This window comes from Lissotriton helveticus, chromosome 10 (assembly GCF_964261635.1).
Source record: "Lissotriton helveticus chromosome 10, aLisHel1.1, whole genome shotgun sequence".
Taxonomy (NCBI): Eukaryota; Metazoa; Chordata; class Amphibia; order Caudata; family Salamandridae; genus Lissotriton; species Lissotriton helveticus.
Window position 1 is genome coordinate 122444663 of NC_136071.1, and position 20156 is coordinate 122464818.

The following is a 20156-nucleotide window of genomic DNA, read 5'->3' on the forward strand; positions in this document are numbered from 1 at the left end:
TTTGCAAGCCAGAACAGGCATTTGTTCCTCAGCTCAAGGTGGGATTCTTTGGTACTAGGTTCAATGTGCGGGACACCTGTCAAAATAGCTACATACGGGGCACAGGCAGGTGGGAGGTTTATATCTGGGAGATTTATGCTTGGGCAGGCATTTCCACCTTCACTTGGTCCTTGTGCCATTTGTCTGTTCTCTTTGCTGTTGGTAGCTATGGCTGGGGGGCTAGATGGTTCTCGGTGTCTTGTGCTTGGTGACTTGATCTTATTTCTATTCTCGGGGCAACGCTCCTATCTCTGTGCAACCTGGGGGCACCTTGGTTCCCTGACTCATTAAACTGCTTAGAGCCCTTGTGTGCTTTCCCCTCCAGCCCCAGAGGTGATGTTAGATCCTTACTCTCAACCTGACAACATGCATCTTTCCCTCTTGTGGGCTGGCCATTCGGATGTTAGGATAAACTGGCCTCCCCTGGCACTAATGTTTTCTCCAGAATATCTAGACGGCTAACAACGGGGGCTAATTCTTCTTTAATATTAGCCCTCAGGTTATTCTGCAAGTTTGTCAGTAAGTTCAGAGCCCAAGGCGGGTATGTCTTGTCTACACTGGCTGGGATCAGCCTGCCTGCTCCAAGTTCTGACTCTTCGTACCCCTCAATGCTTACGGTAATATCCTCACAGTATTTCTTTTTTCGAGATCCAACCTCTGATGTTAGTTTACGCTTTCCGTACTTGGGGATACTCTGAGCGTTTTTGCTTTTACACGTCACTTTTATGTGGGCTACTACCTCATTAGGTGGCTGGAGGTGGACATCTGCCTCGGTTTGGACCAGGTTTGACTGAATGTTCTGGGTGGAAGGGGGTTAAACAGATCGGGAGTAAGTGATAGCCGCCGTTCTGTCATCTCGATCTCACAATCCACCGCCCCTATTGACCTCTGCAGCTTTTTATCTATAGATATTGGAGGGATTGGGGGGTACTTGTTGGTTTGGCTCGAGTAGGGCCTGCCCTCCTCCCCATTTTGTTGGCTGGTGGCAGATTGATTCCCAGTCTTACTCTGTTCTGGATTGCAGCATCACTCGTCCAGCTCCAGGGCCTGTCGACCTCTAATGCCTGGGGGGGGGGGGGGGAAATCCACGAGTGTGTTGGCCTGGGAATGTACAGCCGGCTCCGAACACCCCCGCTTTAACCCAATCAACCCATTTAATCAATGTTAGAAAAAAGTCACTATAGTCTGAAGGTCCTCAGGGCACCTCGGATTACGGGCGTAGGCCGCCTGTGGCAGTGATATCCCAATGAAAGTGAGCTGGGAGCTTGTAATAGCGGGAGGGGAAATAGTCTCATAAAAGTCTTACCAGCTGGAACTTCTGCAATGCCAGTCAGGACGACCAAGGGGTGTGGCCCTGCCCTGCCTCTTCCTGGTGATGATGGGCGCAGGATGGGCCCGCCCATGGCCAGGGCTTCGCCTGGGCGCGGCCCACGCACGTCCCACGCCGCGGGTTGTGAGCAGAACTTTATTGGGGGCAGATGAGGACACCCAGTCCACTACAGAGGGCGGAGAGCACGCTTTGCATTCTGGGACTTGGAGTGAGTCCGTGCAGTGGTGGCCAACACACAGGGTCCAGGAGCAGCAAGGAAGTTACCACGAAGTTTGGTGAAGGCAGGAGGGGCTCGTCAAAGTCAGCAGCCCCCTCGTGAAGGGAGAGGTTTCCCTGCCGTTCTTTTCTGTGTATTAGGATTTTAATCTGTGCTCTGGTTTTCTACATAGTACAGCTTGACCTGCTACTGGTAAAATAGCTATTGGGAGCTAACTACTATAAGGACATATTGGCATTACATTTGTATGTGCCCTACTTTTAAATACCATGCACACTGACTTGTGGGCTATAAAGCCTATTTAGGGGTGACTTATTAATATTTGAAGCAGTACAAAAGGGGATGGTGATGGACGGAGCATCTGAACCAATCAAACACTCACACCCAGTCAAAAGATCTGGGTTTAATCCATCACCGTTCTTTAGCCCACTCTGCCACCCCAGTTCAGACATGGCCATATGCAAATCAGTCTGACCCTGTGCCTCATGGGAACAGTCCAGCCCGAACTGCCAAGCCATGCCTTCCCTGGACCGGAAACAAGCTTCCTAGGACCGGTTTCTGGCATTTCAGCCGTCTTCAGCCAGGCTTGCTTGAATCCAGTGGCAAAGTGAGCAAGGGACTCACGTCTGAGCACACCCTGCCAACTTATGGCAAACAAAGCAGTACAAAAGGGGGTGGTGATGGACGGAGCATCTGAACCAATCAAACACTCACACCCAGTCAAATGATCTGGGTTTAATCCATCACCGTTCTTTAGCCCACTCTGCCACCCCAGTTCAGACATGGCCATATGCAAATCAGTCTGACCCTGTGCCTCATGGGAACAGTCCAGCCCGAACTGCCAAGCCATGCCTTCCCTGGAACGGAAACAAGCTTCCTAGGCCCGGTTCTTGGCCTTTCAGCCCCCTTCAGCCTGGCTTGCTTGAATCTAGTGGCAAAGTGAGCAAGGGACTCACTTCTGAGCATACTCTGCCAATTTATGGCGAACAAAGCAGTACAAAAGGGGGTGGTGATGGATGGAGCATCCGAACCAATCAAACACTCACACCCAGTCAAAAGATTTGGGTTTAATCCATCACTGTTCTTTAGCCCACTCTGCCATCCCAGTTCAGACATGGCCATATGCAAATCAGTCTGACCCTTTGCCTCATGGGAACAGTCCAGCCCGAACTGCCAAGCCTTGCCTTCCCTGGACCGGAAACAAGCTTCCTAGGACCGGTTTCTGGCATTCCAGCCATCTTCAGCAAGACTTGCTTGAATCCAGTGGCAAAGTGAGCAAGGGACTCACGTCTGAGCATACCCTGCCAACTTATGGCGAACAAAGCAGTACAAAAGGGGGTGGTGATGGACGGAGCATCTGAACCTATCAAACACTCACACCCAGTCAAAAGATCTGGATTTAATCCATCACCGTTCTTTAGCCCACTCTGCCACCCCAGTTCAGACATGGCCATATGCAAATCAGTCTCCTTTCTCATGGGAACAGTCCAGCCCGAACTGCCAAGCCATGCCTTCCCTGGACCGGAAACAAGCTTCATAGGACCGGTTTCTGGCATTTTAGCTGTCTTCAGCCAGGCTTGCTTGAATCCAGTTAATCTTATTAATATTTGAAAGCAACATTATGACCATTCTAAAGGATTTATTTTGACAGCTGTGACAGCGTGTATATACTACCACAGTCAGCCTACTCAAGTTAGTCCTGAAGCAATATTTGCACTGCCACTGTAGTGGATGGCACAATAGGTACATCAGTGTACTAGTGCATTTACCTTCCCGGCCCAGGTTACACCTTGTACCTTATATTAGGGACATATAGGTAAGCTAAATATACCAATTTGGAGTATGCCCTTTCTACCATGTTTAAAGGTGGAGCACCATGGTAAAACCAGGAACTCTCAAACTTTGAGTACTCCATTAGAAAACAGGACAGGCACCGGGGCTGAAAAAAGCTGCAAGAAAACATATTCACTCTAAAGATTCTAAGCACATAAATCTAAAAAGAAGGCCAAGGCACTTTACTACCCCACAACCATTGGTAAGATTTACATGATAATTACTACCACAATATTTGCCATTGAATATGAGATTTATACTCATTGCCAGTGATAGCTAGTGTCTAGAAAAACATGATTCATTCTAAGGAACACAACTGGATAGCTTTACTTAACAATTCGCATCATCAAATCTCTGGCATTTTACTTCAACATCACTGCTTTACAACAGGCTTTGCAGAAAACCTGATAATTGCCTTGAAATAACTTTCCATGTTTCAAAAAACATCTTTTCTACACAGATAGAATTCAGAACTGCAGTCCAAGCACTGGTTAGGACTCATCTCAGTGGAGGCCTACTATACTTACCAGTGTCCCAAATCCTCACCTAATCCAACAGAAGATTGTCTTCCATGCTGCTTTATATTTCATCAAAGGATTAAGGGACTGAAAGAGGAAAGCCTCTGCTGTCAGAGAACATCATTGTCTCATCTACCTGCTGGTATCACCTTCACAGTGTGCTGAAAATTCTTCAAGGAGGCAAGTCAAAGCATCCTATAGATATGTTTTTGTGAGTTCCTTGTAAATACAGCTGTGGTAGACTTAAACAGCTGCATGGCAAGCACAGGTAGGAACTGACTTGACAACACAAGCAGAAATGACAGACAGGCAGAAACCCATACACCTTTCATGACTTACCTGGAGATAATAATTATTGAATATTTAACATTCCTGTCTGAGAATTCAGGATTATAATGCTTAGTGAGCATTGGAACCACTTTCCCCAAAAGATGGACACGCACCATAAATCCACATTAGGTATATTTTAATTAATTATTAAGTATTATTAAGCATTCAGTTATTCAGAAATAAAGTCCTAGTCCAGTGCAGGTCATGTGAATGAGCGCTATTGCAGAAATAAAATGAATGGTAAAAAGTGAAAATACAATAAATGTACATGTGAGAAAAATGGCAACATGTGCTCATTAAGTCAAATCGCTGATGGAAGAAATCTATAATGGAATTCCTATCTTCCCACCTTCTAGCCCCTACTGGATGTGCCCTATATCTGAGTTTTTTTATGGCTTTGAAACACACCTACCTTTTACTCACAGCCCTTTCAATGTTTCTCGGTCTGCAACAAGCAAGTCAGTTTCTGTGTTTGCTTAATCATGCTTTGGCTGAGAAAGCAATAGTATAACCCTCTTACAACGGTGTTTGAGTGTAAGAAATTGGATAAATGGTTGGGGGGTGAAACCCTACTCAAGCAGCAAGAACAATTTCTGTCAGGGTGAAACACAAGCAAACCCCAAATTAATCTGTCCTCAACCCTCTGGTAGCTAGGCACAGAGCAACCAGACTTAACTTAGAGGCACTATGCAAAGATTCTATGCAGCACCTCAAACAGTAATAGAGTGAAATACACACAGGCTCACAGCAGAGCATACATTAAGTGTGAAGTGTGGCGCTCGGACTGCGGTGTGCATGTGAGGCATACACGCTTCTGGCATTCTTTAATTACAGACACTTGACACGTCGGACAGTCTCCTGTCAGATACTGCAAGGTGGGGAGCTGTCATCTCCAGGGTAATGAACTCATATTTTCAAGGTAACTTTTTCTGAGGTCCACAGTTGGGTCCCTTCTTTCACAATCTTGCACAAAAACTCCATGTACAGGTCGGATGTACTCAGTAGGAGTAGAAGGGACACCTTCCTGCACGTAAACAATCAATGGCGTTTTGCTGTTTCTTTCTGTGCTGCACAATGCAGCACACATGAAAACAGCAAAACCAAGGCAAAATAAAGCATTTCTGCTCGTTTCACAAGGGTAAGACCAGGTTTTTTTGGTCTTAATTTTGGCGCAGCCCCATATTTACGCCACCCTTGTATATATGGGCCAGCGTCAAAATCAAACGATTTTGAGACGGAACGCCCACCACAACACCCATTGTCCCCCCTTCATGCTAAGTATAGTGTGAAAGGGTGCCTTATTTACAGGGAGCGTTAACACTGCCTTGTAACTAAGGCAAAGCCCGTATCGCCACAGGAACGTCTTTAAAAGTGACGTTCCTATGGCGATAGGGGCTTGTTAATATGCCCCTAAGTATGAGAGGATGGCTTTGCAATGCTTTGGGAATTTACAGCATCCCACAAAGTCTTGATATATCTTCCCCGCAGAATTAATATATCTGTGAGCCTGATAACCTGCAGTTTGCTAATGTTGTTTCAGGTGGAAACGCCCGTTTATGTACGAAACAGATTCACGTTGCGTGCTAATTGTGCACAATTCTACCTTGCACACTCTCTAACTGATTAAAAACTTGCCCAAATTGAAAGTAAGTCTCCCCACCCCTCACCTCCTCCCTGCGCCTTTTTAAGAGGGGAGACTCAAATTGAGCACCCCCGCTCTTATACAGCATTGAAAAAAGTAATTACGGACAACCCTAGTCCCAGGTCTGATACCAAGAAATGTTCCATTGAAAGAGACATGTTGTTGTTTCTCTATGCATTGAATATCACGAAATTGAACTTTAAGCCACAATTATATTCGCATTGCAGGCTATTAAGGCCAAGAATGCTTCTGAAAATGTCGGCATAAATTAGCAGGGAGCCCTAAACGCAGGTGCAATAAACAGCAGGACAGCAAAGATGAAGTTGAGCTGTGTTTAAAAGAATGATTACAAAAAGAACAAATGAAAGTTAAATCTGTGCTTAGTACTGGCCTCAGTCCAAATGCCAGCATCACTATGCTGTTTGCCACCTGTGCCCAATATCCACACGAATTCAGAAGATGAATGAAACATTTCCCAAAAGACCACACTGAAGGGAAAGTCTGAGTTAGCTGGTAAAATTAAAAACAAAACTCAGTAAAAAGGCTGTGAAAAGTAGATGTCCCAGTAATTGTTTCAATATTTACACACGTTATTGATTGAAATAAATGCCATTCGAATGTTTATTACGGGCAGAGACTTGGCAATAAATTAAAGGAATGGAACCATACATATACATTTAGAATGAATCTCCAATGATAAAACGAACAAAGCAATACAATTCTTAACATTTGTTGAAAGCAGTTTCTTAAAAAAGAGATAGGTTCCTCAATTACCACTTGAGCGTTTAACATTCTGCTTTAAACCACTATCATGAACGTATGTAAACATTTTCAAAAAGAGAAATGCTGCAAAATGTATTTTATTTATTTGCAGAAATAGATGACATAACTTTGTGGATTGTATGGCGGCCAAGGCTGCCTCTACATTAACCCCTTCCACGCTGATGACGAGTGAGTTTGTCATGAGGTACACCTCTCGTACGCTCATGACGAGCTGAGCTCGTCATGAACCGCGGGATGCCGCGATTCTCAGCGCACAGCGGGAAAACGCGCCGCGCGCATGTGGTTAAGGAGGGTGTGGACGCCATCACATTGGCCCTTTTACTAGTGACGGGTGTTCTAAAACGCAGTTTTTCCAAGGGCTTCAAAGCTGGGAGGCGTTCCATGGGTGGAGCATGGGCGTTCTCATGCTTCCACCTATGGATTTGTGCATATTCCCAGATTTACTAACGCTAGTAAACCTGAAAATGCGTCAAAAGGCTACGCTTTCCCCAGTGAGGCATAACGAGAAGAAATATCTTTATTTCTCTTCGTTATTTCCTCTTTCCACATGTGTTGGATTCCGCCGCATACAGAGAAAGAGGAAATGCCTGTAAGGATTTTTGTGGGCAGGAAGACACCGCTTCTGCCTAAACCAATCTTGTTCGTAACGCAGGCATCCTGGCACGATGGTGTAAGAGTGCCTGCATTGGCGCTAGGCTGAACACCGTGGCCCTCATTTATGAAAAGTGACGCATCGCTGCGTGAAAACAGCGATGCGTCACTTTTCATAGCGCCCTCCTTGCGAGACCAATGATGCATCATATTTACAGTATGACGCATCATGGCGCAAGGAGTTACAGATACGTCAGGATTTGTGACGTATCTGTAAGCGCAAAAGTCACGCATTGCTGGAATGTGTCACAAAAGTGACGCAACTCCAGCAATGTGTCCTTTCACATGGGGCCAGCCCTATGTGAAAGGGCCTGCGTAAGTCTTACGCCTGCTGTGAGGCAGGCGCAAGATTTTGACGCAACAGTGTCCTAAAAGTGACGCAGTGAAATCTCATAGATTTCACTGCGTCACTATTACGAGGCTTTTTGCGGGGGAACGCCCCCTCTGCATACATTATACCTGACGCAGGTATGATGTAGCGTAGGGGTTTACAAAGTGACGCATCTGCTTAGATGCGTCACTTTGTAAATAGTGCGCAACAGGAGGCATGTTTTAAGCCGCCGATGCGTCACAAAAGTGACGCATCGGAAGCGCAAAACTGACGCAAGGCCTCCTAAATGAGGCCCCGTGACTGGGCAAGGAGAGAGAGCAGAAATGCCCCAGATTTTAGTAAATATGGAGCATTTCTGATCTATCCCTTTCATTCAACGTGACTTTGTTTCCTGCCCTGTGTTTCTTGAAAGGTTAGTGAATATGCCAGATGGTATTTATGAATGCGAGTGTGTAGGGATATATGTAGGATTATTGGTCTATGCAGTGGCATAAGGCAAAATGATGGCCTCGCCTGTAGAATGCGATGAGGGGCTTCTGACTCTCTTGTGTCTCACAGGATATTCCTCTGGTTGAATGGATTGGGGGAGCCTGAAAAGTTGGGGGCCTGCCTGTACCAAAGGGGCTGCATGGGCCTACGTTTTGCTCCTAGTATTATGCAGGTCCACTCGGCATGCTGCAAGGCTGCTCAATCTGCCTCGTGACTAGTCCATTGACAGCTCGGCATCAAGAAACAGTGAGCAGTAGGTCCAGTGCAAGCCAACATTACTGCAGCAGCCACCCCTAATTGGGCTCAAATTGGCAGCAACCTAGGCCCCTGATCAGTTCAGTTCATCAGACTGGCTGAGCTCCGGCAACCCAATAGTTAACCTTGTCAAATGTATGGTTTAAGTAAGTCATAAAGCTGGAGATAGGAGATGCAGAACAGCTCAACACAACTGAAAACAGCTTTAACGTAAAACATGCATAGGAAATTCTACAAAAAATAAAGAATCAGAAATAGAAGTCCCACACAGGTAACAAAGGTCCTGAGATGATCAGGGCTTAGGAAAGATGAAGCCAGAATAAGTAAGAGGATAGGCTTTTTTGAGGGAAAGGTATATGTGGAGGGAATCCAGTAAGGCTTTAGTCCCTGTCTCTGACAGCGTTCATAACTATTAAGACTTCATGAGACAGATACATCAGTGACGTGCAGCCTCATGTGCAGTGTTGCATGGGGGATTGAACCAGTGAAAGGCGCTCCACTAAGGAAGCACTGAAATCAGATGAACCTCCAAGCTGCTCCACAAAAGGTCTAGCAGCCCCTGACTCATTGCATAAGTGGTAGGGGAAGAGAGGCAACTGCTAAAGATGTCAGTTTTCATCCACCCATTTCAAACAAGACAGATTGCCACAGAAGTGAGACGTCCCGAGAGCACAAGATCAGAGTTTGGTAGGCGGGATACTCCCTCACAAATGTCATGGATGTCCCATCTGCTCTATTACAAGTGTCATATGATATAATGCTCTTGTAATAGGGTGATGAGCAGAATATCCATCACATTTGTGATGAAGGATCCCATCGCCAAACTCTAAATCAGTCCTTCGGTGTCTATATTTAGGAGGTATTTCATTTGCATGGTCTTTCCCACCTATTTTCTAAATAGTAAACAGACCAAGGGGCATATTTACAAGCCCCTATCACCACCACAATGTCATTTTTTCAGACGTTGGAGCTTCATCTTATTTACAAGTCAGTGTTAAACCTCTTAACTTGGCTTAACGCTGCTTTGTAAATAAGGCCCCTTTCACACTACACTTAGGGAGAAAGGGGGGGCAATGGGTGTTACTGTGGGCATTCCGCCGCAACACCCATTCATTTTGACGCTGCCTCCTATTTTCAATGGTAGCGTAAATAGGAGGCAGCGCCAAAATTGAGACCAGGGACAACCTGGTCTTAACCTGGCGAAACTAGGAGAAAGTTTTAATTTCTCCTCGTGTTTGCTCTTTCCCTGCGTGCTGTGTTGTGCAGCACACCTGGAAATAGCAAAACCCTAATGATTGTTTATGTGCAGGAAGGTGTCCCTTAAAAAAATGATGTTTTGTCACTTCTATGTGTGCCGCATTGATGAGCACACACAGAAGTTACAATATGCCACTTAAAGATTGTTTATGTGCAGGAAGGGAGGCCTTCCTGCACATAAACAATCATTCCCCACCGTATTCTTGTAAATAAGGTGCAGCCCTGCGCCAGAAGTGGCGGAGCGTGGTTTTAAGCCAAGGAGGCCAATGTCACGCTACACCAGCCACTTCTCCCGCACATATGGATTCTAATTTGTAACAGGATGAAACTATCCTCCTTGGTGGAAAAAAATACTTATCAGCTGCTGTCACTCATGAGCACCCACCTACAGAAGACCAAAGACCTAGCAGAGGCAGAGGTGGAAAGAGAATTTGCGAGTGGCGGCCAACACAGATCGGGAGTGGCGGGCGGGAGGCGGGGGGCTTTGCAAAATAAGAAAAATAAACACACACCTTATCGATGCGTCTCTCCTCTGTCTCTCCTCATGTCAGGAATGGAACAGGAAGCACCCAAGCTCTCCTAACCAATCACAATGCTGCAATGCAGTGCTGTGGTTGGTCTGAATGCTGTAGTTCGGCAATCAGACAGGGAATGGGAGCTTGGGCATATTCTTCACCCAGGCTGTAATGCAGCCTGGGTGGAGAACATGCAATGCGCGCATGAATGTTTGGCCGGCCCGAGACGCCCGACCAAACATACATGCGCACTTAGAGTGGACAAACCACTCTTCCTCCTGCTCCTCTGTCATCGAAGCAGCCCTGCCCCGCAAAGCTGCTGCACCAGGAATAAATAAAATGATAATAACTTTGAGTTATTATCATGTGTTTTTCCTTAATTCCCCTGCTAAAAAGCAGTGGGCCGACACTTCTCCGCCTTAGAGGAGGAGCCGCCACTGGCATTTGCATTCTCTTCAGCCAGCACCCAGCAATAGAAACCTTAGGATGCATAGATGTGTGGATACCAGACCATTTGTGACTGGGAATTCGACTAAGCCTAGCCTGTAAAAAGGTTCTATGATTAAAGTTCACAAGGTGCAATTGGGTCCTGTGTTCCTGCATATGGGAAAAAGCAAGTCCAAAAACAGCAGGCATGCTGAGCCGGACACTTACAATATATCCTAATTGCACTAAGATATTAAATGGCATCTTCTAATAAAAATATCAAACTGGGCAGATGTATTTCGATTTTATCGAATCCATACTAATATTATAAAGAGCCCAAACCTTTGAGGCGGGTAATCTCAGTAACCACAGCACCAATCACAACACCCAATACAGCGTTTGGAAACGGCAGTTGCAGCAGAAGGACATAGGCTATGCAGACGGCCACCATATATATATTTTTTTGCAGAGTTTTATATAGCGCAAACTTGACTCAAACTGAATCAGGTATCAGAGTGCTTCACATAGCACCAGTTACGTTACATGAGGACACACATTCATTTTTGTTAGGCACGGGGAGATGAAGTGATTTGCCCAGAATCACAGGATGTTTGGCGTCGTTACCAAGACTCGAACCCAGATCCCAAGGTCCGAGGTCGAGCGCCTTGGCCATTAGACCAACTCCTCTAAACATTTAAAAGGTAAGAGAACCGTGCCAGCAAAGTAGTATCTTGTTGGCGTGTCTGCGTTGTGCTGTGGGCGTGGGCTGGGGGCATGACTAACGCTGGGGGCGTGTGGTACGGCCATCACATCGTGGGCTGTGGCCGTGTGCTGGGGGCGTGACAAATGCTGGGGGCGTGTGTCCGCCCTTCAAGCCATGTGAGTCGTACATACAAGCGCCAATTACGTTGCTGAGCAGCATCAAGGGGCACGCTGGGGGCGTGACACGCTGGGGGCATGACACGCTGGGGGCGTGAGAAACGCTGGGGGCGTGTGTCCGGCCTTCATGCTATGTGAACGCAATTGCGCCGCATCAAGGGGCACGCTGGGGGCGTGAAAAAACGCTGGGGGCGTGTGCTACGTTCCGCCCTTCATGCCAAGTGGGTCGTACATTAATCAGAAGATCGTCTGCTGTGGCCGCGTGCTGGGGGCTTGACAAATGCGTTCACCTGGAGGCCTGGTAAGTAACTGCAGCCTCTCCTGTGCTCTGTTACTGAACTCTCTCATTCAACGAAATTACATGCGCCTGCTACCATCAACCAGGGCTCTAGCCGGGCTCAGGCGGCGGATCAGTACACTAATTACACGCGCCTGATAACATCAACCAGAGCTGCAGCTGGGCCTCAAGCAGGGGAACACGCGCCTGCTAACATCAAACAGGCCTGCATCTGGGCCTCAAGCGGGGGAACACGCAAATGAGTTTGTTTGCGGGGACAATTACTGCAGCCTCTCCTACTCGCTGTCACTCAACTCTCTCATTAAACGGATTTACCCGCGGCTGCTAACTCTCTCATTCAACGACATTACACGCGCCTGCTAACATCAACCAGGGCTGCAGCTGGGCCTTCTCCGTCCCTATTCTAATGAAACAAAAAATGTTGTCTACCGTGAGATTTTAAAATAAATTGCCCTTGCCAAATACACACATTACACACATTCTATTTCATACCCGGACAACGTCGGGACAGGCTGCTAGTGAATGTATAAAGTAAAGACACTGGCGAATTACAACTGCTAAATTTGCAGATTATGAGCCTCTTCCATGATTGCATATTTTATGATGATGACATGCCTATACATAGGGGTACATTTGCTAAAATGTCTTGCAACGCAGCAATCAAAGTTACTGCATTGCATTGCATGACATGTCCTGCTCTCTCTCCAGCGCTGGTGCAAAATCAGGCTGCCAGCGATATGCACCCACCTTTGCACCATAGTGCAAAAGTGTCTGTGTCATGTCTAGCACAGGTTTTGGAAATGTGCCCTTCTTTTAATAAATACTATGCTTAGATTAACTTTTACCACCAGCTCTAAATAAGAAAAATTGTGTTAATAATCTATTTCAGACTGGCGGGCATGATGCAAATGTCATGGGCTGTTATATTGTGTATCTGTGCATTACTATGAAAACTTATAATAAAGTACTTAAAAAAATAATGTATTTCAAAAACCTTTTTGAGTTCATGTTAAAGACCAGATTTAATCTGGGTGTATTAAATGACCCCATGTTTGTGACAGAAATCAAAACCTTTGTTGATAACTTTTTTCACAATATTTTCTCAGATCATATAAATTGGGATGAATTTGAAGTCTCTTTAAGTGACTTAATATTATTCTCTTTGAGGAAAAAGATGGTCTCAGAGACCAAATACAAATAAATCCTTCAGAAAAGTAAACTTTTAGAACACAAATACTTAAGTTTAAATTCTCAAAACTCACTTCAGGATTTAATCAAAGCTACATTTGAAGCCGAATTTCATGGGTGTCAGAAAAAAGTAGGGAAGCTCATTATTTAAATATGAAAAAGAAAACACATTTATTTATTTTTTTTTATTTTGTTTTTTTGTTTTTTTGAAAACCTTTATTTCAATTGCAGTTGTACATTCGCGGGCCTACAACCACAGGGGCCGGCTGTCGCTAAAACAATAGAAAACAGTTGGTATTGCAAATTTACACAGCTTTCAGCCGACAGCCCGGGGGCCCAGCGGCAATTCAACGTATCGTTTCGACAGGACCAGAATAGTGGCGTAGGAAATGGTGAAGGTCTTACTTATTTTAATTATTTGTATAAACATGAAAAACGACAATAACAAACTAAACAAGAGGCAATGCGGCGTACATCGGTCTCATGGGGGAGAGTCATATCAAACAAATATACAGTAATGAGGATAAAATGAAAAGTGGGAGGGGGGGCCCTGGGTAATCGGGCATGCAGTGCGAAAATCTAAATAATGTAGGAACGTCAGGTCATGGGGACTGTGGTATCACCGGGACCTCTGCGAACGGGGGGCACAGATCTCCCCACGATACGAATTCCATTAGTTCCAGACTCTACCCCACTTCTTGGGTCTGCTAAGTGCAACATATACCGTTTTTTCCCTGAACATGCACCAGTCCATATTTTCTTCCCACGCTGAAGTCATAGGTGCCCTCTGAGACCCCCATAACTGTGCTATGTCTCTTTTAGCCACCATGTTGCCAAGAAGAGCCCTTTGCGTTTGTGCCACAGTGTAGTCACTCGGCTCCCATATATTCAGCAGACAACGGCGGGCCTAAGGCAGCAAAGAAACTCCTGTGACTTCTTCCATAATCACATGCACACGGTTCCAGAACAGAGCCACAGCCGGGCATTCCCATATGATATGTAGGAAGGTACCCAGCGCATCGCAGCCACGCCTACACACTCCACCCGCAGAGAGACCCATACGAACCAGACGGGGACCAGTTACATAGATACGGTGTAAGATCTTTAGTTGCACCAGCCGGAGACGAGCCGGGATCGCGACCTCTTTCGGGGAGGATACCGCCGCCTGCCAATCTTCATCGTCCAATTCCAGTCCATCGCCGGTCCATGCCTCATGGAGCTGCAGAAGCAGATCCGTTCGGTCGTTAATCAGTTTTTTGTATATTAGAGATATGGTGCTGTCAGGAGTATGGCCATCAAGCACCCTATCTTCGAGGGAGGAGGATTCCGGAATGACAGTTCCGGTCGGGAAGACCGAGTGGAGCGCGTGTCAGATCTGCATATAGCAAAAATGCTCCCTATTACTAAGAGCATATTCCGACTGCAGCTCCTCAAAGGTCTTGATCCTGTCTTTGACCCACAGATCCCCAACCGTACTGATACCGATAAGGTCCCACTTCTTGAAGCCCTTCGTCGTCCATAGGCTACCCAGTTTCTCCGCCGCATAGAGCGGGTCGCCCTGGTCAATCTGTCTGACCATCCCATGGCTGCGTTTGCACTTCTCCACACCCGCATGGCTACTCCGGTGGGCCCTGACAGTATCTTGCAAGTCGATTTAGAATATATTGCCCTGTTATAATTCCCTCCCGGTAACCGCCATTTATCCATTTCAAACGCGGGGTTTGGCGTTGGGCCATACATGGCATGGTTAATTGCACTCAATTGAGATGCCCAATAGTAGCGCCTGATGTCCGGCAATGCGATGCCCCCGTCATACCAAGGCAGAGTCAATTTTGCTAGAGCGATACGAGGACGCCCGCCCCAATCTAATTGCCTCTGCAGACCCTCTACCTCGCGGAAGTATCGTGCTGGTACGAGATCGAGTGTATTCTGAAGGGCGTATAGGAATCGGGGCAGGGACATCATCTTAAAAAGGGCAGCCCTTCCGAGCGGGGACAACGGCAGGCCACTCCAGGCCGCTACATCAGATTTAAGCTGGAGCAGCGGGGGGAGCAGGTTGCGTTCATAACGTACCGCGGGGTCTAATGATATAAAAATCCCTAAATATTTAAATCCAATCTGCGTTATCTGTATCGGGCATGTGCGCGGTAGTGGGGGCACATCACCAGTGAGTGCATAGACGCTAGATTTAGCCCAATTAATCACCAGGCCAGAGTTTTTGCCAAATGAACTGAGGACATCAAACAGCACTCCCAGCGATTTCTGTGGGGAGGTGAGGTATAGCAAAATATCATCCGCGTATAACGATAGGCGGTCCTCAAAGTCAGGGGTCCACCTGATTCCCTTAAGTGACGGTTCCCACCGCAGCCAAGCAGCTAGGGTTTCCAGGGCGAGCGCGAACAGCAAAGGAGATAACGGGCATCCCTGTCGTGTACCCCTCCCGAGCACAAAGGACCTCGAGACCCTACCATTAACCACAACCTGGGCGAGCGGCTCCTCATACAGAAGTCTAACCCAACCGATAAACCCGGGGCCGAACCCAAACTTCGCGAGGGCGGCCCACAAATACGGCCACTCCACGGTGTCAAAGGCCATCGTGGCATCTAAGGACACCAAGAGGGCCGGCTCACGTAAGGACCCCGCCCTCACCAGGACGCCATGAAGACGACGCAAGTTGAGCGCTGTGTTGCGGTGCGGGATAAATCCGGACTGATCCGGGTGTATCAAGTCGCCAATCACCTTTATCAGGCGATTAGCCGATAGTTTTGCCAAGATTTTGGGTTCGGCATTTAAAAGTGATATCGGTCTAAATGAGGCACATAAATCCCGGGGTTTACCCTCTTTGTGGATCACAACAATGGACGCGAGTCGCTGGTCTCGTGGGAGTGACCCAACGTCACGCGACTCCAGGAACATCTCGCGGAGATAAGGCGCCATTTTATCCGGACATAACTTGTACAGCTCGATGGGGATACCATTCGGGCCCATGGCCTTACCTGAGCGGATGGAGCGGATAGCGAGCGCCACTTCATCATTGGAAAATTCCGACTCCATGAGCTCTTTGTCCGAATCTGACAGACAGGGCAAGGCGATATCCCTAAGCAACAGATGCGAGTCTTCCTCCGGTCTGTCTGAGACTGGTGCATACACCTTCTGAAAATAACACGCAAAACTCTCCACTATGTCCACTGGGTCAACCACTCGCACTCCATCAGCACTTTCTACCACAGGCACAACACGACTCGGCCTTTCTTTCTTATCCAGCCAGGCAATCAACTTTCCCGCTTTATCCCCCCACATAATACAACCGTCCCCACTGCTCCCGGCTCATAGCCTTGGCAGCGTCTGTCACCAGAGCTCGATAATCCAATTGTTTAAGGTGCAGAGCATGCCGTTTCTCTTGTGTCGCGCCAGACTCCAACTCTCTCTCCAAGCTACTGAGTTCAGCCTCCAGTCTTTCTACCTCCTCAGTCTTCCTTTTCTTAGCATCAGCAATCAGAGAGAGGGCTTGACCACGGATCACAGTCTTGAAGGCCTCTCACAATGAAACGGAAGAGGATACTGACCCCACATTCTCAGTAAAGTACTGATCAATGGACTTGACCATACCCGCCCTGGTTTTGGGATTACGAAAGTGCCAGGGATTAATCGGGGCCACTCTACCCTCCGCCCCAAACTGAGCATCAATGGAGAGCCACACTGGGGAGTGATCGGATATGCCCCGGGCCAAGTGTCTAACCTCCCTAACCGAGACGGCCTGCGCCGCCGGCACAAGTATGTAATCAAGTCTGGCGAGGCTCCCGTGTGCTCCAGAATGAAAGGTGTACTGTGCCTGTCCAGGGTGCATCAACCTCCAGCAATCTACTAGACCCAGCGTCTCCAAGAAGTTACTCAACCAAGACTGCGATCTCGCGAGGTCCCTAGGGGGGCTACGATCCTCTTTACCACAGACCACCGAGTTAAAGTCTCCGCCCACAATAAAAATACCCTCTGGGAGTCCCAGTATTATCTCCCCCAGGTCCGCAAATGTCGTAGTTTGTAAGCCAGGCGGGACATAGACAGAAAGTATGGAGATCGTCTTCCCCTCCCATCTGCCGGTGACGACAGCATATCTACCTCTATCCTCTAGAATGGTCACATCTATTGCAAGGGGGAGGGAGCTTCTGACTAGAATCCCCGCCCCTCTCGACCCAGTGGTGAATCCGGAGTGGGCGACCAGACGATACCCTCGGCGATTCATTGCACGACATGTGTTCCCAATCAAATGCATTTCCTGTAACAACACCGCATCAGGGGAAAAACGTTTCAGGAACTGCGACACTATACCCCGTTTGATTCTATCCCCCAGGCCATTGACGTTCCAACTGATGACCCTCAGCCCCCTACCCCCATCCCAACAGTAAGGATCGACTCCCCCTTCCAGCGAAGCGGACATCAGAATCAAAGTAAATCGTAAAACATTGCCTCTAAACCCAACAAAACCAAACAAAATTCCCCATCCCACCCCCAAGAAAACTCCTTGAACATATCGCCCCACCCTGCTCCCCTGCGCTAGTCCAGAGAACCACCCCAACTTGCAGTGTGCCTGTCGCCCTCACAAGAAACTAGTCTACAAAAAGAAAGAAACCCCAGGAGGAGGAAGAGTTCCGTACCCCCCCGCCACCTCCGGGCTCAGCAAACAAATGTATAAACATAGAAAGTCATCAAACCACTGCTGCGAAGTCCATTCACTTTGTGTGCCGGTTGTCACCTCTCACTCCTGTTCCTGCAGGCCACCTTCTGCGCCCTCCGAAAGATCCGGGCGATCTCGACACGTTGGTAAAGTGTCTAGCCAGTCACTGACGACCTCAGGCCGATCAAAGAAAAGTGTTCGCTCGTTCTGTTCGACTCGAAGCCGGGCAGGAAAGAGCATAGAGTACTTCACTCCCATGTCCCGCATCCTCCGCTTGACCCCCATAAATTCCATTCTCTGCTTCTGAACTGCTTGGGTAAAGTCTGGGTAAAAGCTGATGGTGGCATTCTCAAATTTCGTGGGACCTCCAGTTCGCGATGCCTGTAGAATAGCGTCCCTGTCCCTGAAGTTGAAAATCCTAGCTATTCTGGGTCGTGGCGGAGCGCCTGGCTTATGAGCTCCACCCGGAACACGATGGGCGCGCTCCACTGCAAAAAAGTTACTGAGGCCTTTGGGGGCCAGATGGTTCAGTATCAGGTCCTCCACGAGGAGATCTGTGGTCATCTCAGAGGACTTCTCCGGAACCCCAATAATGCAGACATTGTTGCGCCTTGCACGACTCTCGGAGTCTTTCAGCCGGCGGGTGAACAACTCGTTAGTGGAGCATAGGTTTCGGACCTCAGTTTGAAGATCAGACACGTTGGTTGTAAGACTGGCGGTCTTAATGTCCAAAGACTTGACCCGTTCATTGGTCTTCGCCAGGTCTGTCCTAATCAAGTTAACGTCGATCGCCACCGTGTCCAACTTCAAGGCCAGCGTCTCATACTGCTGGCCCACGGAAGTCTTAATCTCTGCAATGGCGCTCATAACGTCCCGCAAGGTCAGCTCCGCCGTCGACGCAGAACCATCTCTGGTCTCGTCCGGTGTGTTGCCCGCACTACTGGGGGAACCTTTGGGACGGGTGTAGCGGTCCATGATGTTCGATTGAGTGGCACCCCCTCGGTGCGTGACCTTGGTCGTCCGCTTATCGCTTTCGGGCTTGCCCGCCATAGTGTGCGACGTGCCCCTGAGGGCCCTTTGAGACCTGGTATGAATGGCTTCTCTTCAGGTCAATCTCCGGAAAGTCTAAAACACGAAAAATGGCGGGCCAGCGTACAAGCCAAGTGCGGACCTCGGGAGACTGAAGCGAGATGGAAACTGGGTTCAGCCCAGAGAGTCCGAAAACGAAACCGAAAGTACCTCGGGGGCACAAGACAACCTCCACTGGCCGTTGTTGTTCAATTACCACCCGGGTACTTCGGGGACCAGAGTCCCAGGCTGCTTCCCGTTGTAGGCCGTCAACTTTTCCAACGGAGTAAGTCCGGTTCCCGGCATCCAAATCAAATTCGGAAAAGAGCATTCAGGTTGTAGGCAGCGAGCGCAGTCGAGCGCGGTGGACCTGGAGCCTCGGTGGCTCCCGACGCCGGAAATCTCACGCCCGATGCGTGAGTCCTGGCTTGCTGTCGCTACGTGGACTCGGCCCCTAGTGCAACAAAGCGGGAGCCCACCCCGACCTCACCTGTGGATACGTGAGGGACCTGGAGAAGCGCTGATGTCCCTGGGACCGACGGCCGTTGAGTCTGCCCGGCGCGGTGAGTGAGCACCGGAATACAAAACAAAATGAATGGAAAGCAATGAGGGCCCAAATCTCGTCGAAAACGAGATCCCCAAGTCGGCGGCCATCTTAGAGACAGGCGATTTCCTCCAATCCCCTGTCAGGAATCTGAGTCGGCCATCTTGAAGTCAGGCCAATAGCACTGACACACATAGAAGAACAACCAAAAGTAAACAAGCATTGGCAAAAGCAATAACAAAGACAAACAAGCACAAGTAAATGCAAGAGCTGCATTAGGACACGCAAAGGTGAATGCGAGACCAATTAACGCAAGATATAAATAAAGACAATCGTGAACACACCGTAAACACAACAAGCACTGGCAAGTGCAAGAGACACACTGAGAGCAAGCACATGCTTCAAGCATAAACAGACATGAGCAAAAGCAAGCCTTGATGCAAAAAAGCATAAGCTGGCACAAATATCGAATGGTACTAAAACAAGCAAATGCAAACCCAGAACGCCACGGGCACGAGCCAATACAGACCTGAACATACCAAACACGGATAAATACAAGTCCCGAAGTCAGCAAACACAGGCGAGTGCACACCCTAAATACACCAAGCAACTACAGATCTGGAATGTAACGAACAAAAGCAAGTACCGAAGCAACTGTCCCGCGCCATGCAAAGATAGATGATCAACAGTAAGGAGAACCCCAAATCACCTGCAGTTAGCGGGCCACCCCAATAAAAGCGGGAAGGTGCTGCGCCAAGTGTCATGTGTGGACCAGCTGAGTGGTGGCCATTTCCGAAATCAGGAAATCCAAGCCCAACTCAGTGAAGCCTCCTGAAACAGTCGTGCTAAAGGCGGACAGAATACAGTAGTCACCCAGGAGTGGTGAACCTG